Genomic DNA, 22024 nt, shown 5'->3' with positions numbered 1-22024 from the left:
GTTCACTGCGTGTAAAATTTGAAGAATTGTTTATTAAAATAAGACAGCCTGGAAAGGATTCATCCTGTGCAAACTCAAAAGCCCATCAATAAAATGGGAAAATGCTGATGCAATACTGAAGCTCTGCCACTAGCATGGTTAGCAAATTAATATACCATTTTCAATCATCAGCTTCTGATTTTCTACGGAAAATGAATGGAATTTGGGAACCAGCCCCTAAACACTGCTAAAAAATCTCAAAACTCAAATTTTAAAAAAGGAAATAGATTTAACTAGTGATCCTAATTAAATATTGCAATCTCCCCCAAAATTGGTTGAAACTTTGCAGTAAAAAGGAACCTATTCAGTTATTATGAACCATAATTGCTCATTCCATAATGGGATGCAAGAGGCCAGCAAAGACTCATTTGTTGCCCATTGCTAGTCAGTCTGAGGTAGTGACGAGCCTTCTTCAAGCATTGGTTTTAGACTATTGAGCAGCTTGCTTGGCCATTATTATTAATGGGCAAAGTCTTAGGATTATCAACTTTGGTTTGACATACTCCTGGTGTTTTCCTCACCTGATCCCCATCCTCCAACTGCCCCATAACCAAGGGCTGGTCAAATAGCCCTTTTATCCCCCATTACCATATTTTTTGATAACCAGCTATTGACAAAATGATCAAAGAAAAGGGGAAGAAAAGTTTTATTTTAATGCCTTGATGATTTTTCTCCTGAGTTGCTGGCAGCAGTGTCCAGGAGTTTAATTCTTAATTCCAAGAAGCTCCAGGACAATCCTGGAGGGGTGGCAACCCTGCATAGTGAGGGGGTAGGTCAAACTGGCTAGAGGTGACTGTGAGCCAGATGGGGATTTTGTACGTTCATTTATTTTTAGAGTGTGCAAGTTACTTTATTTAATGAATTCAATCTCGACATTTGCCATGGTGGGATTGAGTTCATGGTTTCTGGCTTGCTAGTGCTGTGACATAAACCAGTGGACTACTGCGCCCTTTCATAAAATATGGCAAGGACATCTGGATGCCTATACTTTTGGCCCCTTTGACTGCTTTGTAAAATATTAACACTCTAGAAGCCTGGACTAGAAATCTGATAGGGACACTGGCGTTAGAATCAGAAATAACAATCACAGCCAGTGCAGCAGATGAATTTGGCCTGGTACAATTCATTTCAAAAGCTATGTGAATTCCTCTAAGCTACTCCCAATTACCGAGATGGAGCACGTTTTAAGCCTGTGTACTAGTATCTGAGCAGTAAGTCAAAATGTAGCTGATGCTCTTAACTGCTGACTGCCACTGTAGCCTACAGGAAATGTTTTCAGCACTCCTGCTGCTCACTGCAATGATGCTAAAGGCAAACTTTTACAAACATACTTTTGACCTTTATCAGCTCATCATTTCATTCTTCATATTGACTTCACAATTACAGAGGAATTTAACTTGAGCTGCCAGAAAGAAGGATTTGAATTTCTTTAGTGCCTTTCACAACCTCAGAACATCCCAAAGTGTTTTGCAGCCAATGCGTACAAGAGTGATTACAATTCATAGCTAGTGTAGGGAAGACAGCGGTCAGTTTGTGCACAGCAAGGTCCCACAAACAGCAACATCACTTAAAACAGGTTATCTGGACATCGTCACAATGACATTGGTTAAGGATTACATGCTGACCAGGACTCCAAAGAGAATTCACCTGCTTAAGAGAACATGTTTTCTGTTATTGCTCCAGAAGCTTTTAACAAATTGTTTTGCACTGTGTAAGTCAGTGGCTTTCATCATTCAACCTGCGCACTCTGCACCGATGGCCCCTTGTAAACCTGCTGTTCTATAAGTTGATCATCCTCCTATCACAGCCTCCTAGGCTATACCATGTTACTAGACCTGAGACACTGCTGTTTCTTTCTTGTCTCTTCCCACTCAATGAGAGAGCGCAAGAACATACTTTTGCGAGAGCAGCCTTCCCTGCATCCAGAGGGCTCTATCCAATGATTAGACTTGTAGCTTTAATGGAACAATTGGTTCAAGAGTATTTTTCCTTTTCTTTAAGCTTAAATTTAAAATTCTCATCCTTGTTCTTAAATCCCTCCATGGCATCACCCCTCCCTATCTCTGTGACTTCCTCCAGGCTACAACCCTCCAAGGATCTTTATCACCCCTCTCAGGTGAATGTAAAAGTTCCCATGACACAATTTTGAAGACTGGGGAGTTCTCTCTTGATGCCCTGGCCAATATTAATTTCTCAACCAACATCACTAAAACAGATAATCCAGTCATTAGCACATTGCTGTTTGTGGGAGTTCGCTGTGCACAGATTGTCTGCCATGTTTCCCACATTATAACAGTGGCTACTTCGAAAGTACTTTATTGGCTGTAAAGCATCTTGGGCCGTACTCAGGTTGTGAAAGGTGCTCCAAATTCCACTCTTTCTACCAGTTGTATAATCTGTGAACTATGCATGCGTCAATGAAAAGATAGGATATTCACAAAACATAATTCAAGAATCTACTGGACTACTCAGAGGAGGATTCTGCTTATAGTTATCTTTTGGCTTTCAGTGAGGTTCTTGCTTTAACTGCAGTACTGTATGACCTCTGATATTACCTCCTGACAACTAAAAACTTATCTGTTGCCAGGAACGAAACAAGTCTGTGGAAAGCAAGGGAGGGGAGGCCCCCTTGAACTAACATAAATAAGAAACTCATATCTGCTCGAAATATCTGGAGCTGCATGCTCAGGGCACTTTTGTTTTGCAACAACTAGGTTCAAACTATTAAAGAGGAATGTAATACATGGTTTCTTCTGACATTAATGTATGTCATGCATGACGCCCACACTCATTAGTAGAGGAACTGCTTAAATCCCCGCTCTGAAATTCATGGTAAGTGGGAGAGAGGGACACAGGGTCCAGGATGGAGACAAACTTCCATCTGCCCACTGACTTCATCTGAAAACCTGGTGTCAATGTTACTGAAATGTACTCATTGCAAGGTAACTGACACACCTTTCTAGGCATCGAAGAGGAGGGCGAAGCAGAGAGTGAAGGGGAAGTGGAACGTTGGGGGAGGGGGAGAGCAGAGGGATGGGGAGGGGGAGAGCGCGGGGGCGGGGGGGGGGCAGGGAGGGGGAGAGTGGGGGGGGGGGGCGGGGGAGAGCGGGGGACAGGAGAGGGCGGGGGAGAGGGGAGTAGGGGCAGGGGGAGAGGGGAGAAGGGGCAGGGGGAGAGAGGAGAAGGGGCGGGGGGAGAGAGGAGAAGGGGCGGGGGGAGAGGGGAGAAGGGGCAGGTGGGCAGGGGTGAGCAGAGGGATGGGGAGAGCGTGGTGGGGGAGGGGGAGAGCGGAGTGGGGGAGTTGAAAGGGGAGGGTGCGAGTGGAAAGGAGGGGAGTGGGAGAGAAGGGGGAGTGGGAGAGGCAGTGGGGGAGAGGATGAGGGCAGAGGGAGGGGACGAGCAGAGGAGGGAGGGGGAGGGCGGGTGGAGCGAGTGAGGGGGAGAGCGGAGGGAGTGGGTGAGAGGGAGAAAGGAGGGGCGAGGGCTGGCGGCAAGGGAGGGGGTGGAGGCGAGGGAGGGGCGAGAGAGAAGGGAGGGAGGGGCGAGAGAGAAGGGAGGGAGGGGTGAGGGAGGGGTGAGGGAGAAGAGGGAGGGGTGAGGAAGAAGAGGGAGGGGCGAGGGAGAAGAGGGAGGGGTGAGGGTGAGGGGAGGGAGGGGCGAGGGGTGGGAGAGGTGAGGGTGAGGGGAGGCGGCAACGGTGAGGGGAGGGAGGGGAGAGGGGGAGAGGGGCAAGGGGAGGGGCATTGGGATTGCGGAGGGAGTGGGTGAGGGGAAGGAGTAGGTGAAGGGGAGAATAGAGGGGAGGGGGAGGGAATGAGGGAGAGGGGTGGGGGAGATGGGCAGGGGCAGGGGAGATGGGCGGGGACGAGGGAGCGGGGCGAGGGAAGGGGGTCGAGGGAAGGGGGAGGGGGAGAGGGGCGAGGGTGCAGGAGAGGGGCGGTCATTGGGAGGGGGAGAGCGGAGGGGTGGGGAGGAGAGCGGAGGGGTGGGGGGGGGAGAGAGCGGAGGAGCGGGAGGGGGGAGAGCGGAGGGGCGGGGGAGGGGGAGACCGGAAGGGCGGGGGAGGGGGAGAGCGGAGGGGCGGGAGGGGGGAGAGCGGAGGGGCGGGGGAGGGGGAGAGCGGAGGGGCGGGGGAGGGGGAGAGCGGAGGGACAGGGGTTGGGGAAATGGCGGGACAGAGGATGCATGATTTTTTTCTGTGGGATCTTCTGAAACATATCTGATTTCAAGGAGGAAAGTGTTAAATGTTTAAAAAAAAGGATCAATTTCTTTATCTCAGCCCATTCCTTTGTGATCAATTGCATTTTCTGTCACCCTCAGTCATCCCTCCCCAAACCTCACACCCTCACCTTTCTTCCCACAGCCTTAGTCATGCTGGTTGCCTGGGATCCAAAAGTGTGACACTCCCCCAACATCCAATCCGATCCGACCCTCCCCTATGCTCGAAGCATTTTGCCAGTTATGTGGCATGCATTGCAGAGGCAGTATAGGGTTAAGTAATCTGCTTTTGAGACAATATTTGTAACAGTCAGATTCCACTGGATAAACAGAATACATTACAAATGAAAAGAGAAGGCAGCACAGATGTGTATGTGTGCTATGTTATTAAAGTCGCTGAGTCAACAAAGAGCATATAAAGAAGTGTTTTTCTTCACAAAGCTGAATCAACAACATTTCTTGTTCGACCCATTTCAAGCCTTACACATAATTAAGCTTGAGCACAGAGGTTGTAATTTGCAGAGAAAAATATTAATTTAAGCACTGAATCATACAGCCTGAGCAGTACATCATTCCCTGTTAAAGCAGTGAGTATGGCAACCTGTTCTCATCCCTTTGCAGCTCTAAATGATGCAAAGTTAGCTCTCCCAACCTGTTCACTGTGTCTCAGTGGCAACAGGAGGTCGTGAGTTGAAGTCCTACTCCAAGGACTTGAGCACATAACTCACACTGATGTTCCCAGCGCAGTACTGAGTGAGGTACCGCTGCGCTATCACAGTTACCATCTTTTGGACCTAATGTTAAATTGAGGTGCTGTTTGCCCTCTCAGGAGAGATGTAAGATCCCATGGCATTATTTGAAGAGCAGTGGAGTTCCCCCAGTGTCCTGACCAATATTTATGTCTCATCCAATAACAGTAAAGATAGATTATCTGGTCATTATCACTTTGTGGAACCTTGCCACACTTAAAAAAAGCTCCATTGGCTATGAAGTGATTTGAGACACCCTGAGGTTGTGAAAGGTGCCTCTTTTAATCCCATGAAGAAGATTTACCCCTCTGCCGGTTACTGGAAGTTGGGAATGTGCCAAGAATCACCGAGTGTTCCCAAACATGGTGGAGTGGGGTGGGGGCTCCCAATCACAACAGACCCCAGGGGGACACCTGATCACAGGGGACCTGAGGGGGTGGTGGAGGCTTCCGATCGCAGGGGACCCTGCGTGGATTCCCGATTGCTGTAACAGCTCAGTGATAGCACTCTGGCCTCAAAGTCAGAAGTCACATGTTCAAGCCTCACTCACAAAACAGGTTACCAGGGAAAACTATCCTGTTTCACTAACTAGCTTTACTGGCTTGAAACTGAAAACACAACTTGATGCAAAATTATCTCCCTGTGCTTACAGCCTCTTTGGCCAGGCAGAGACAATAGACCCATCAGAAGAATTCTTTAGGCCACTTAACTTAGATTATCTGAGGCTTGTACTGGATACATTTTTGGGGAAATGGAGGGACATCTTTCTGTGGGATCTTTTGAAACATGTGATTTCTAGGAGGGAAGGAGTAAATATTAAAAAGAAAAGTGATCAATTTCTTTATCTCAGCCCATTCCTTTGTGATCGATTGCATTTTCTGTCACTCCCCAGTCACCCTCCCCAAACCCCAATCCACCCCCCGGCAACGCCATGCAAAACCATTATAATTTTTAGAAATCATGGAGATTCAAGCTAAAAGCTTGAGTGATATTTTGCTTGCCACTGGAAACACTGAGTTTTCACTTTGTGCATGGAGCCTTGCTGCACAGATCTGGGCCCAGAATCCCCCTGAGGCCAAAGAGTTAAATTGTGAGGACAGGTTGCATAGACTAGGATTGTGTTCCCTTGAATACTGAAGACTAAGGAGCGATTTAATTGAAGTATTTAAGATGATCAAAAGAGTTGATAGTTTCTCTGTATCCGCCTGATTTCCTCTGATGCAAGTCCAGAACAAGTGAACATATATAAGAAATAGGAGTAGGCCATTCGGCCCCTCAAGCCTGCCTTGCTATTCAATAAGTTCATGGCTGATCATGGCCTCAACTCCTCTTTCATGCCAGCTCTTCATAGCCCTCAATTCCCCGCTATTTCAAAAATCTATCTAACTCCTCTTTAAATATTTTCAGTGATCTAGCTTCCATAACTCTCTGGGGTAGAAAATTCCAGACATTCACTACCCTCTGAGAGAAGAAATTCCTTCGCATCTCAGTTTTAAATGAGTGTCCTCTTATTCTGTAACTATGTCCCCTAGTTTGAGATACCCCCACTGGTGGAAACATCTTCTCAAGATCTACCCTGTCAAGTCCCCTCAGAATCTTGTACGTTTCAATAAGATCACCCCTCATTCTTCTAAACTTTAATGAATAGAGGCCTAACCTGTTTAGCTGTTCTTGATAAGTCAACCCCTTTATCCCAGGAATCAGCCTAGTGAACCTCTTTTGAACTGCCTCCAATGCCAGTATATCCTTTCTTAAATACGGGGACCAAAACTATATAGAGTACTCCATGTGCGGCCTCACCAACACCCCGTACAGTTGTAACAAGACTTCCCTATTCTTAAACTCCAATCCCCCTAGCAATACACACCAAAATTCCATTTGCCTTCTTAATTAATTATTATAAGTATTATTATAATTAACTATAATTATATATTAATTATATGTTCAAATTAGAGCTAGGCCGTTCAGGGATGATGTCAGGAAGCACTTCTTCACACAAAGGATAATGGAAATCTATAATACCCAACACTGCACCCCCCCCCCAACCCCAATGCTCCCCCAAAAGACCCCAAGAAGCTGCTGAGACTGATGAAGCTAAGATACAGATTGCCCATGATCTAGTTGAATGGCAGAATAGGCTGTAAGGATCAAATGGCCTAGTTCTGTTTCCATATTCATCCAGGTGACTCAATATTAAACATCTCTCTAGAATCTTCGATAACTGCCACTTTTAAATGCGCCGGTATTTTAACCTGATGAAGTAAACAATTTCATCAATAAATAAAAAGGCACAAGAGGCGTTAGTTATGAAGAGACTCTGGAGAAACTGGGCTTCTTTTCATTACAGAACGTTAAGAGGGAACTCAATAGGGTGTCAAAATTATAAATAGTCTTCCTTCAGTACAAAAGTGACTACATTTCAAAAGTATTTCATCGACTATAAGTATTTTGAGACATGCTGAGGTCATGAAAGATGCTATAGAAATGCAAGTTCTTTCTTTTAAGGAAGAAAAAACTATTTCCATTGGTCAATGGGTCAATATCTAAGATTTCACCAATTACATAAAAGGAGAGGTTAGGAGACATTGTCTTCAGCAGTGCAATGTTAGGGCCTGGAACGTCCTACTAGAAACCATGATGGCACTGCAAAACCAAGAAACTGCTTTTAAAATAGATGTGAAGAAATATATTAAAGAAAAAAAATTTAAAATAGTTTGGGAATACTGACAGGCAAATGGAAAAAGTGGGTCAGTGAGTCAGATTAAGTATGATGGGCCTCCTCCTGGACTGTGAAATACTAAGGTCTGCATTTTACGGCAGGGGGGGCGTTGCGGACTTGCTCCCTGCAAGCCGCCCCACAGCCATAATATGCAACAAGCACTTAAATTGGCTCACAGTGGGACTTCCACCCCTCACTAGATAATCCCATTGTCCAGCAGCTCCAGCAGCCTGGGCAAAACCAAGAGCTCAGTCCCTAGGAGCCAGCGCTATGGATCCTAGAGTGAGGTAAGTCCGGGGTACTGTGCAGGGAGGGTTTGGCCAGCTTAGGGAGTGGTGGGTTTAGAGGCGGTTGGAAAGAAGTGGGGGGTATTATCTTAGGGGGCTGTCCCCGATGCACAAAAGGCACCCCCCAAAGATAGTACCCCCCTTTCCTTTTCACCCTTTAAAATTTTTTTTAAACAAGGCAACCTGCCCATTCCCACCCGCCTGCCCATGGCAACTGTATTAGGGCGTGGGCAGAATATTATTGGGGACGGTTGGCTTGGTAACAAGCTCAATTGACACTTAATTATTTATTCACATATAGTGGCTGGGCTGCCGATTTCGATGCCTGCCAATCTACCGCGTCATGGGGGTGAGCTCAGGCTGGGCAGAAAGGGAGGTAGGCTGGACACCTGCCCAATTTTACATGCACCCCTCCCCCATCACCCCCCCCGATGAAAACATGCCCGGTAGGGGCATGTAAAATCTATCCCTACGATTCTATGAAACTTCATTGTTTTGGTTTGTAATTGAAATGGAAAAACGTTGCATTAACAGTGCACATACTCATGGTTTGTTTTTTTGAGTGAGGAAGAAAGGGTGAGAGAGATGGTAATGTTTGCAGTCCTGTTGAGTGCAACAACAACATTGTATTTATATCACATCCTTAACATAGGAAAACATCCCAAGGTGCTTCACAGGAGCATTATCAGACAAAACTTGACATCCGGTCACAAAAGGAATCATTAGGACAGGTGGCCAAAGGCTCATTTAAAGTAGTAGGTTTGAAGGAGGAGTGAGAGGTAGATCGACTTAAGGAGAGATTTCCACAGCCATGGGTCTAGGCATTGAAGACACATGCTCGAATGGCAGAGTGATAAAAGACAGGGATGCAGGAGAGGCCAAAACTGGAGGAGCACAGAGACCTCAGAGGACTGTAGCAGGTTATAGAGATAGGACCAAGGCCATGGACGGATTTAAAAACAAGGATGAGAATTTTAAAATTGTGGCTTTACAAAGTAATGCACCTGCTAACTGTGGTGCAGAACAACCAGCAGCTGCGAAGAAATCCAGGCTCCGTATGGTCAGGCCTTGCCCGCCGACAATGGGTAATGAGATGAGAATGGGGGCACAGTCTAATTGTGACAAAATCTTTAACAGTAATTAATGGATTGTTTTGTTTCTTTGCTGGTGCAGTTTTAGGTAATGACAGCTGATAAAATGTTACCAAGCAAATCTGGGAAAACAGCACTGTATGTAACTGGCTGTTCGAAACGCAGCGCATGGAATGTGTCTCCAAGGATAGGCTGGAATATTTTCCTTGGAAAAATTCCATCAGCAATGTACTCTGGGCTACAAAAATAAATCAGAGGAAAGAGTTGGGTTATAGTGTGTAAAAACAACTGTTAATTGCACTGTGCCATAGAGTTCATGAAAACAGACACACTCTTGTGCAGAAAACACAGTCTGCTTTGCTATACCATGTATCAGCCAAGACTACTTCCTTCCTTTAACTGGCTTTGGAGTATGACTTACCCTCTGTCCTTGTGTAACTGCATATGGTAAGGTAAAACAAAATAGCTTATTAAAATTCCATGTGAAATAACTATATTAAAGCAGGATTTTCTTCAGTCATGCATTCCAATTTCTCAAAGTAAAGTCACCCAGCTACTGAACTAAAATTAAAGTAACGCTGGTATTTACAACATTTGTTGTGCTCTCAATGTATGTGCCTTTTCTTCATTCGGAAGTTAAATGCAATCATTAACAAATTTATACACTGTGTGGTGTTGGTTTACACCCCAATTCATCAAAGGGAAAGTGTTTTGAAAGCACGGTCTTTAGGGAAAGTATCATTCGGAGGACATGAGTTTCATGGCCAGAGTGAGGAACAGGAGTCATTAAACCAGAAGGGATTTAATCTTTCACCTGTAACCAACCACCCCCGCCCCCACTCCCTCCACCCTGCCCCCTAGTGATCACACCAAGAGCAGCAGATACCCAGGAAACAATCTGCCTGCACAACAACAGTTCGGGTTGCCACCCTCCAGATTGTCCTGGAACGTCCAGGACCCGGGGAATAATCTCCTGGACTCAGCTGTGAGCAAACTAGAAGAAAAATCTTCAAAATGTGCATTCTTTGAGTTTTCAATTTCCTTTGAACCCTTTCACTTCTTCATCATAACAGTATTGGAAACGTAAAAGATGGTTCTTTGACTGGGATGGAGCATTTCAAGGCGAGAGGCAAGATGATGGATCCTCCAGGAATATGTCCAACCAGAGTTGTTATAACCTTATGGTATAACTGATTCCCCTTTATTACAAATTGTCTAATTAAAATTGCTTCTTCAGTTCTTATTTTTAAAAAAAATAGAATTCCCACTTTGCTGTGATATCATTGGTGCTACTGAAAATTATCGAATAATTCAATTTTTAAATGTCAAACTATCTGGCTATAGGCCATACTTCAAAAATTGTGAAGTATTTTGAGATCTTTCACTGTGATAAGTGCTTACTTAGATGCATTTCTTTATTATCTTGGGCAGAACACATTGTGTGGGCTAAAGAGGGGGATTAACTTCAAGTTTAACATATGCCAGAACTTACAAATTTTTGTTCTTTTCTCAAAGATATTAATGCTCATTAAGGTGAGGGACATTAGTCTGGGAAATGGAACTTTTTCTGCTGCATGTACTATTAAGCCTTCGCAGGACAGGTCTAGCACAACCAGTTCCATACAGGTAAGCTTATTCTATTCTGCCCCAACAATGTGCCTCAACATCTGTACATCATCTGTGTGATGTATTTCCATTTCCTACACGGGACTTCTTGTGTCTTCTCTAGGTAAGAGTGTCATTATTCTGTGAGTAGGATCAGTAGTTTCATAAGAATTGGATTGAGACAGCCCATTTCATAAAGGACCCTTACAGTCAATAAACAGAGGAGATTTTCATTTTAGACCTCTTTGTGATGAAAGGTCCATTGATACAAAGGTATCTAAGGATTGATGAGGGTCTGAGGATTGATGCACAGAGGGGCATGAGGATCCAAGCCCATACTACTTTTTTCCTTTATTCATCACTGGCAAGGCCAGCATTTGTCGCTCATCTTGAACTGAGTGGCTTGCTCAGCCACTTCAGAGGTCTAGAGTTACATGTAGGCCAGACCGGGTAAGGATAACAGATTTCCTTCCCTAAAGGACATTAGGGTTAGGGTTTTTAATGACAATCGATGATAGTTTTGTGGTCATAATCAATGAGATTAGCGTTTAATTCCAGATTTAAATTCCACCAGCTGCCATGAACCCATGTCCCCAGAGCATTCACCTGGACCTCTGGATTAGTGGTCCTGTGACATTACCACTACACCACCATCTCCCCTGGGGCAATACAGCCTTGACATTGTACTTCAATGCTGCTTTGCCATGCCAGATTTTAAATGGTAGCACAGTTATGACCCTCCACCAACACTGCTTCTAGATTCTTAATGGGATAAAGTAAATCCAAAACACTACTTTGAGTTCTGTGAATGATGAGTTTCATAAATAAAAAATTGAAGTATTTCTGGGTGACAGTAGTATTCTTGGAGCATGACTAGAATTGCACAACCACTTTTGTTGAATGTTCCTTTACAAAAAAGGAAATGTGGTGTCACAAGTTGTTTTACAGCCACGAGAATTTGATTTATTCCAACAATTTCTCACTTCGAAGCATTTAATAGGAATCCTTTCTTGGAATAAATTGACTCCATGGAAATCCAGGAGACTGATCCATTTATTAATGAACTTAAGAAACCTGCTCTATTTGTACATCTCTGCTGAGAGGCACTTGCCAGTAATCCAATGTAGGCCATACAGTTTCACTGGAAGAGAAGCATCTGCTGATCAAAAATAGGTCATCAACATTGGTTGGAATTATTCCTGGAGGTTTCATCACATGAACTCCTGCCAATCAAATAACCTTTTCACCATCTCCATCCAATATTTTTAATAAATAATAAATGTAAGCATTCAAAACATATTTTTAAATTAATTGCTTGAACGTTGCTCTGATTTCCTCCTGGGTTTTGTTTGCAGTAGTGTCCAGGGGATTAATCTTCATTCTCTGGAGACTTCAGGGCAATCCTGGAGAGTTGGCAACCCACGTGAAAGCTGCATAGCTACATTGGACAGTTGGTACAAACCACAGCCCAGGTGAGTGAAGCATAGAAACTTGTGTCAAGGTACATATATTGATTTGAGGGAATTTTAAAGTACTACTTTGAAAGGTAATCATGTCATAAATTATTCAGGGCTTCTTTTGGTGGCAATCCAGTTTCATTTCAGTTTCTCAAAGTTTCAAAAGAAATGACAGAGCTGATTGCAGAATAAGGTGGGTAATTTTGCAACAAGTACCAACATGAATGGCTATGTGATTGAGATGAAACACAAAGCACTGATCACACTGTCAGCACCGATACCATAAATACAGACATCACCTCACTTGTGTTAATGTAGATAACCTAACTGCTATACCTGGAAAAGGTTGTGATTCGATTGCTCAGATGTTCTCCGAGTTGCTTTTTAGGTGTTGATCCATGTTATAGCCTGTTGCATCCATTCAACAACTTGCATTCATATATTGTCCCACAGCGCTTTAGAGGAGCGCAATCAAACCAAAATTTGACATCAAGCCACATGAGGAGGTATTGCAGCAGGTCAAAAGCTTGCTCAATAAGGGACATCTTAAAAGAGGAGAGAGAGAGAGAGAGGGGAAGAGGTTTAGGGAGGAAATTCCAGAGATTTGAGGCTGAGGTAGCCGAAGACATGGCCACCAGTTTTGAAGTGATGAAAATTGCAGATGTGCAAGAAGCCAGAACTGGATGAGCGCAAAGATCAATACAAACCACAATCATTAAATCTTATACAACCCTCCGTGCAGATTTATTGCTGTGTACAGACTACCCAGAAGCACTTCAATCTTGGCACGCAGAAGCACTTCAATCGCAAAATGTAACTGTGGGTTTACTTTGCACAAGAAAAATATGCCAATTAAGATTGGTTCTCACATTAAGAAGATGTACTTGATAATGTCTATCTCCTATGCATTGAATGCAGAACTGGACTTGGTATAGAAATAATCAACATGGAAATCTTGCCTGTTTCACTCACCATTTCAATAGTAATTAAATCTGAAAAGTATTTGCGGTTACAGGTGCATGCAGAATAGGTGCTGGGCACCTAGTGCAAGAAACAATAACCAATCACTGTGCAAAAGTGAAAGACATGTTTGAAAGCAAGAACTTGCATTTTTGTAGCACCTTTCACAACCATCGAATGTTGAAAGTATTTTACAGCCAATGAAGTATTCTTGAAGTGAAGTGGCTGTTGTAATGTGGCAACCAATTTTCACATGGCAAGCTCCCAGAAACAGAATCATGATAATGACCTGATAATTTTTTTCAACGAGGGTTAAGTATTGGCAAGACAGTGAGAAGAACTCCACTGGTCTTCTTCAAAATAATATTGTGGGATATTTTACGTCCATCGAAGAGGGCAGACATCTCATGATTTAGCATCTCAGCCGAAAAACACCACCACTGACAATGCAGTGTCCCCTCAATACTGTACCACCCTAGATTTTTCCATTTGTGTCTCTGGAGTGGGACTTGATCCCACGTGTTTCTGACTCGGGGTGAGAGCGCTACCAACAGAGCTACGACCGACCCAAAGTTTAGGATTGTGTGTTGCACTCTTTTCTGACAGACTTTGCCAAAGCATAGGAAATGGAAATAGGGCGGGAAAGTAGAGTTGATGTAGAAGTTCAGCTACTGAATGGTGTAGCAGGCTCAATGGAACATCTGGCCAGCTCCAGCTGTTATTTCTCATGAGCTTATATGCGTTTCTATCTCATTTGATGATCAACCTACTGTGTATTTCTAACCATTTCTAATTTTTATTTCTGAAATCCAACATTTATAATTTTTTGAGTTTATCATGGGTTACCTGCTAGAGTTTCTTTTTTTTGTAGAAATTAGTTTTGGGGCAGCACCTCACTGGTTGCCTGTCATACGCCCTGCCCGATAACTCAACCCTTTTGAAGTCACTGCTATCACCAAAGAGTGGGGGTGTATAACAGGCAGCCAGTGCAGTAGCACCCATTTTGTGCTCCCATTTCAAAGCAGAATTCAAACAACCCTCCAAAGGATTAGATCCCTTTGACAAAGCAGCTGTTTTGGTACAGAGTCGCATTCCACAACTGCAGCACCAGAGTGCAAAGAAAAGGGGAAGTTTGCAATCCTGCGTGGCAAGTTCCTGGTCAAAGCTGGGATGTCAGCATAGAATGGGAAAAAGGAAGATATAATCGCAGGAAGAGAGCAAAAAACACTGCTTCGACCTCACGCCCCCTTCAAAAAGAGTTACCCCAAAACTTGTTATTGTGCTGTAGGCAGGAATGTGGAGCTGAGGTTACATTCAGATCAGCCATGATCTTATTGAATGGCTGGGCAGGTTTGAGAGGCCGAGTGGCCTACACCTGCTCCTAAATCATATGTTTGTATGTTCGATTCCATCCCTTCCAGGGAAAGGGTGATACACTGGAGCAAAAAGTCCAAATTAAGGGGGAAGGAGAAAGAATTCTAATAAGAGATCAGGGATCTTGAATTCCAGTTCTCTCTATAAACTAATGAGCCATTAAGAAAATGTGGAGCAGAAAGCTTCAAAAAGATGCAATTTCTGAGTGCAATTTTGTTAAGTGAATCAATTACAAAAGGGGGAACTTCAAATGCTACAAAATTTCTGTGCACAAAATGCTATTGTGAAAGAAAGAAAATTGGTCACATTGATATAATCCCCTCACTATCGCAACTCAATTTACTATTTCTCTGAATTATGATGTAACGCATGTCTTTGTCTCCACATGCATCAAATCAAAATTTGCGCTGCAGTTGCCAACATTTGACAATCTTGTCTGGCATCTCAACAAATGAAAAAACATAATGGGAACCGGAAGCTGCACATAGACAATGCTGTCCAAGAGCTTGTTGTTAGAAGGGCTACTTACTCCAAAGCACAGGACTGTCCCTCATCCTTTTTGTTGCTTCCATGGATATGACAGACAAAAGGTCTGCGACACTGAACCAGAACAGCACACCAGAGGCAGCAATTGCCACTGTTTCTGAACAGCTTAAAACAGATTTCTACATACCAACCCTGTTAAAATTGGCAATGTGCCATCATTGCAGTGACACTCGAGAAATAATGAATCAAGGGGAGAACATAAATAAATCTACCTCCAAAAATCCTATTTTACCAATTGTATCTCATTTTGATACAGCACTTGGGGAGGGGCTGTATTACTAAATATTAAATTTTAATTTGACAGCAGATTTCAAATTCAAATGACTAGATATTTAGCTTATTTACTCTTTTTTAATGAAAAATTTAAAGGAATGCTGTGAGTCTGGTAAAATGGGGAGTGGGAGTAATTAGATAGCTCTTTCAAAGGGCCAACACAGATATGATGGGTGAGTGGTCTTCTTCTATGCCGTATGATTCTATGACCTGCACAATCAGTCACTTCAGCATATGGAAATGGGAGTGCACCATGTGCATCACCAAATGCTGTGTTACAAAACCCAGGAGGAAACAGCTGCCTGGATTTTCATTGAGTCAGGCTGACTTGGGAACCCTTTAAAATGGGCAGCAAGGACCTGATTCTGGGATTCCCCACCCCATATTTGGCTTTTACAAATTTCAATAGGACCTTAAAGGGTGTGGGCTGATTCGGGTCACAAGCCTGCACACTGCACTCTCAACCTACCTGACTCCATTGTAGGGATAGGCATGTCTTGGTCCTCCGCAAGTTTCAAGGAGTTGGGCAAAGATGTCAATGAGTCGTGATTCACAGCCCCTCACAGCCTGCATAAAAGGTAAGTTCAAAAGGTCCTCCTCATGTCAAGATATGCCCCTGACCCACCCCATATGGCCCCATAGGCCCCCCATGCCAAGGTAAGGCTCCTCCCCCACCCCTCCAGTCCCTATGGCTCCTCATTCCCCATGCCAAACTATGGCACTTCCATGCCCCTTTGCTTCTATACAGTGTATAATGGGTAATGAATCTTATATTGACACTAGGATGTGTATAAAAAATAGGCTAACAGATTTCTGGACTCTCAGCCAAGCCTCATTATATATTCTTGACTAAGAGCCCAGACAACCATTAGAGTACTGAAACACCTGAGCCCCAGAGAAAACATTGCTTGATTGACATCTCTGTCTCCCTGATCTCTGTTGTCAATTGCACAATATTTATTTACACAATGTTAAAAAGTTTCAAGTACCTGCAGTTTCAGCTATTGAAACTTTAAAAGGTCTGAAAGATTGACATTTTCATTGCCCCATAGTAAAAAGGAGTTTCTTGAGAAATTGGGAAATTATTGATCAATGACTCTTTTACAAAAACATTTTTTTTTTACACACATCCTACTGCCATAAGAGGGTTCACTGCTTCTATAGAGTATAGGGTGACTGGGCGTGAAATGCCATAACTTACTATGGGGGGCATGAGTGGCCACAAGGATTGTTTGGAGAGCCTTTCTTCACATGGGGGGAATGAGGGTCCCCAGTGGGTAGGTGGGGGACATGAGGTGGCACAGATGGGGCATGAGGAGTGTGTGGGGGAGGGTGAGGAAGCCGGGGGGCCTGTTTTCATTATAACTGAGACAAAGTCACATAGCACTGAGGTGTGCCTTTTAAACAGCCCTGTGGCTGCCTCCAAATGTTTTCCTGTGTTAGCTGGCCCATCTCTAGCCCCCACCACCCCCTCACCCAGAATGAAAATCCCACCTTTGTGGGAACTTTCTCCCGAGGTGGATGGGCCAAGCTGGGAATTTTCCCAACTCCACCACCTGCCTCAAGGGTGAAAATCCAGGTCCACATCTCAGAAGTTCGAACCACATCACCCTCTATAGAGTGAGTTAATTTTCCTGCCAAATGGGCTATTAAGGATTAAGAGCATTTATGTGTTCTTCAGTCCATTGCGGAGTTTTACTTGGAGTTGGTGTACTTGGCCACCACTTTGTCCCTTCCAACACAGTGCTTGGCCAGTTTCCCGGGCAGCAGCAGACGCATAGCCGTCTGGTTCTCCCAGGAGCTGATGGTGCTGCGCTTGTTGTAGTGGTCCAGGCGGGAAGCCTCACCCACGATGCACTTAAAAATATCGTTCACAAACGAGTTCATGATGCTTGTGGCCTTGGATGAGATGCCGGTGTCGGGGTGAACCTGCTTCCTCACTTTGTAGATGTAGATGGAGTAACTTTCTTTCCTGGATCGTTTCCTCTTCTTGCCGCCCTTCACAGCAAACTTTTTCTGTACTTTCTTGGCGCCCTTCTTAGAAACCTGTGCTTTCTTCTCGTCAACCATGATCACAGTCAGTTTCAGACACAAAAGGTCACAATCCAACAAATACGAGGTTTGGTGGGAACCATCGGGGCACATAACACTTCGCTCATTGTGTCAAGGATTGAAAGAACTTGGATTTATATTGCGCTTTTCATGAGGTTAGGAAGGCCCAAAACACATTACAGCCAATGAAATACTTCTGAAGTGTAGTCACTATTGTAATGTAGGAAACATAGCAGCCATGTTGTGTACAGCAAGCTCCCACAAACAGCAAGGTATCTACTGAGAGATGAATACTGGCCACGACTCCAGGAAGAATACTTATGATACCATCAGCATGGTGCCGAGGGATCTTTTTAGCTATACTGCTAAATGTATAACACATAGCAACAAATGATTTAGAGTCACAATAAAGTTGAGGGATTTAAGGACTGCCATGTTCTGAACTTTGGTGCTTCATAAAAGGGCGCAGAATCTGAGGCTGAACATACTTGCTCAAATTGACCATCAGTAGCTCATTATTGGTGATATATCAGTTAATTCTGAAAGGAAGATTTGATTTAATTCACATTGCTGTCATTATACAGTAGACATGTTGAGTGCAGGTGAAAGAGGTAATAATGTGGTCTAAGGTGTGAAATGCAACAATCGGATCTATACTACAAAGTAAATAAAATAATTTATATGTAAAACATTTATACATTTTGCATTCTTTCTCCCCCTATTTAAAATTCTTTTTCCCTTCCTCTTCAAGTCCCCTCTGGTCATTTTTCCAATCTGAGAGCCTGCTGACCTCTTGGACAGCTGCCAATCAAGAGGTTGGTCACCCTCCAAATTCATCCTCTATCACTTTGTGGGAGTGACGCTTTTGACCATGTGGAATCTCATTTTTTAATTTATTCTCTCATGGGATGTGGGCATCGCTGGCAAAGCCAGCATTTGTTGCCCATCCCTAATTGCCCTTGAAATGAGTGGCTTGCTACGCCATTTCCGAGGTCAGTTTAGAGTCAACCACTTTGCTGAAGGTCTGGAGTCACATGTAGGCCAAACCAGGTAAGGATGTCAGATTCCTTCCTTAAAAGGCATCCATGAACCAGATGGGATTTTACGACAATCACTGGTAGCTCCATGGTCACCATTACTGAGACTGGCTTTCAATTCCATATTTTGCTAATCAAATTTAAATTTCACCAGCTGCTGTGATGGGTCTTGAACCAGTGCCCCCAGATTAGCCCAGGCCTCTGGATTACTAGTCCAGTGACATTACCACTGCACAACCATTTCCCTGTAAATGATGTCCTAGCTCATCAAATGGCAGATGGTAGCCAGTGCCAAACTCTTCTGTACTTTCAGGGCATCAATCTATTCTGGTCACCTTGATGGTGGTCACTGCTAATTTCATACTGATGGTTAGAGCTCTCAATAAGTTCAAAACTGGCCCCCACCCCCCAGCAAATCCCCTGCTGCTTCCTGACAGTGATTTTTATGCAGCCCCTGGCTTTTAGAGAATACCCTGTTTTCACTGTAACCTTGCACGCAAGATGTTTTGCAGACATCCATAGTGGAAAATTGAAAAACTCAGACTGGTTTCAATTACGGTGCACTCAACAACAGAGTCAGAATTTTTTTTCTAGGGACAAAACAAAGGATGGATTCTATCCCACGTATTGCAAATTACAATCCGTGGGGATTTCATGATGAACTTAATTACAAATGATGATGGAAAGGAATCTCTCTGCATTTGTATAATAGCAGGGGTACAATGAATTTTTCACCCTAAAGGAGTGCAACTATTTTCCCCCTCAGACTTAAATATATGTCACTGAAACAGTGAATATTCATTCGCATTTCATATGAAAGCTAGAATGTTGACTGGACATTGCAGTGGTGTAGCAGTTGAGAAAGCCAATAAGCTGCTTTATGGGACTGGTCAAAAGCCAAATTTGTATTTGTGATCTCAGCCCGTGAACTCAGTTTCTGATTATATGCTAGGTACCTCCCCACAAGAAAGGAGAAGTAAGAATAAAGGTCAAGACAATGGCTTCTCAGACTATTTTGCCATCCTCCAATAGCTACTCTCAGACTAATATCAGTGGAGGTTTGGGAGCCAGTTAATGATTCATGAGGCAGAACATCCAAAGTGCAGAAGGAGCGAAAGTTATGCTAGCAAGACAAAAGAAACGTTTATGAAGATTTTTTCTCCTGCGTTTGAGTGTTACTGGCAACGTTATCACTTATTGCTCCTGAGGGGTTGGTGAGCCACCTTTCTTGAACCTTGGCAATCCTCGTTCACAGTGCTACTTTCTGCAGTGGTTGACCAAGTGGCTTGCTAGCCATTTGAGAGAGGAATTAAGAGTCAATCACATTGATGTGTGTGTGTGGCCTGATGGGATAAGGACAGACGGTTTCCTCCTCTGACAGACATGAGTGAAGCAGATGGGTTTTTGGAACACTCCGGTAGTTTCATCATTACCATTACCGATAAGTATAAAATATGAATGCAGCCAAAGCGACTGGCACATAGTGGAATCTATGCCAAACACTGAGCAAGCTGAATACACACACACATGATTGGAGTGGTCGGGAAACGGACCGCCAACTGCGATCCTCCCCCGACCATGACTTAATGCGTGAAGTGCGTGTTGATGTGATCTGCGCTGCCTGGGTAGGGGGCGGGAGGAAGCAAGCGCTGAAGTCAGCATGGGTGCAGGGGAGCATGGAATGAAAGTTCCCTGAAGGCAGAGAGCTGCCTCAGGGAGCTGAAGAATTTAGATGCAAAAAACAAAGATGTTAAAAATTGAGAAAAAATGCCCACGCATCAGGATTAGTCACCAGAATATATGGATGATGAAAATTCTGCATCAACGTTATTTTTTTTTAATTAATATCGGAAACCTCATCCCGGCCTTGGATGAGGTTTCCTCAAAAATACAAAGGCTGCCTGGCCGATCTGCCCATCTGCCAACCATAACGTTGGATGGGTTAACTGCGAAAAATCCCAGTTAATTGCGCTGTTAATGGCTTAATAGCCCTCTTAATTGTTGGCAGGTGCACTTCCGAGTTTAGTGTGCACGTGCTGACTGAAATTGCACGCTTGAGTGTGTTGAGCACATACCCACATGTCAAGCGAAAAGTCCTGCCCAAAGGGATACTTCGACCATAGGAGAAAGAGTGCTGATGGGACCACAGAGGTGGGGGTTGGGGTGGGTGCTAGCGGGACTACAAGGGCTGGAAGGTTGCTGATGAGACCGTGGGAGGGGAATGCTGACGGGACAGTAGTTGGCGGTGGTGGGGTGAGGGGAGAGACCCAGTTTTGAGCCTGACCTGGCTTCGGCTAGGACCCCATCCCCGCTGGACACTACCCAAACCACCCACCTGCAGAAGCCAAACAACTTTCAAGAGGAGAATGCCTGCCAATGTTCCCTCAAGGCAGTATGAGCTCAGGTCTGCACATGCAGAGCAGCACAGTGCACAGAACCAAAAGATGCGGACACAGGAGAAATCTGAGACCAGGAAGCTCAGATCTGGGACGTGGGACAGAAAGCCAAATCTGGGACATTTGGGCACCCGTGGCCAGCATTCACTTTTGAACAAAAATATTAAGGGGACACATCAACAGAAATCAATGGAAACACAGGGAGACAATACATTCAATGAAAGCATACAGGAATAACATGGAACATTGCTGCAGGAGTTTTTCAGGGTAGTGTCCAAGGTCCAACCACCTTCAGCTGCTTCTTCAATGATCTTCCCCCCATCATAAGGTCAGAGCTGGGAATGTTCACTGATGATTACATAGTTCAGCACCATTCATAACTCCTCAAGTACTGAAGCAGCCTGTGCTCACATGCGATAAAACCTGGACAAAATTCAGGCTTGGGCTGATAAGTAGCAAGTAACATTCATGCCACACAAGTACCAGGGAATGATTATCTTCAACAACAGAGAATCTAACCATCTACCCTTGACTTCCAACAGCATTACCATCGCTGAACCATCAATATTCTGGGAGTCATCACTGGCCAGAAACATAAACATTGTGGTTACAAGAGTAAGTCAGAAATAATCTACAGAAAATCCTGGAAATACTCAGGTCAGGCAGCACCAGTGGCGAGAAACAGAGTTAACATTTCAGGTTGATGCCCCTTCACTGCAGCAACTCGATAAGGTTCCTTTGACAGCACTTACCAAACTCATGGTCTACTGTCTGGAACAACAAGGACAGCAGACACATGGGAACACCACCACCTGGAAGTTCCCCTCCAAGCCACTCACCATCCTGACTTGGAAATGTATCGCTGTCTCTTCACTGTTACTGGATCAAAATCCTGGAACTCTCTTCCTGACTGCACTGTGGGTGTACCTACGCCACATGGACTACAGCGGCTCAAGAGGCAGCTCACCACCACCTTCTCAAGGGCAATTAGAGGCTGCTCTTGCCTGTGACACCCACATTCCATAAAGAATGAAAATATAGCCAGGGGAAATGCACAGATATGGAAACTTGGGAAAATAGGCATGGCGATGAAACAAGAAGGAAAATGCTTCTTTCTCGAGGCCTATATTTCTCCATTCAATGATGATACAAAAGAGTTAGTAAGAGAATAGAGCTGCTTAAAGTAAATGGGTCAGTTAAGGGGAAGAGTTTGAAAGGATG

At 44.2% G+C, this 22024-nt stretch overlaps 2 protein-coding genes across 7 annotated transcripts in view; one reads left to right on the top strand and one right to left on the bottom strand.

Annotated features, from left to right (window-relative positions):
- Positions 1 to 22024, bottom strand: part of LOC121287954 (uncharacterized protein C7orf50) — a 345582-nt gene that overhangs the window by 37582 nt on the left and 285976 nt on the right. The gene's annotated exons all lie outside the window — the stretch shown is intronic.
- gpr146 (G protein-coupled receptor 146) overlaps positions 1 to 22024 on the top strand; it is an 85132-nt gene that overhangs the window by 2558 nt on the left and 60550 nt on the right. For 3 of the 6 annotated variants that reach the window (XM_041206110.1, XM_041206113.1, XM_041206108.1), the window contains 2 exons: positions 10619 to 10729; positions 12064 to 12180. The exons of 1 other annotated variant lie outside the window; for it this stretch is intronic. The gene's annotated coding sequence lies outside the window, so the exon portion shown is untranslated. Of the gene's footprint in view, positions 1 to 10176; positions 10288 to 10618; positions 10730 to 12063; positions 12181 to 22024 lie in introns of all 6 variants that reach the window. 2 more of the 6 variants (XM_041206112.1, XM_041206115.1) reach the window with 2 other exon arrangements.

Source organism: Carcharodon carcharias, chromosome 15 (assembly GCF_017639515.1).
Source record: "Carcharodon carcharias isolate sCarCar2 chromosome 15, sCarCar2.pri, whole genome shotgun sequence".
In the NCBI taxonomy this organism is placed as follows: domain Eukaryota; kingdom Metazoa; phylum Chordata; class Chondrichthyes; order Lamniformes; family Lamnidae; genus Carcharodon; species Carcharodon carcharias.
This window is presented reverse-complemented; position numbering and strand designations above follow the sequence as displayed.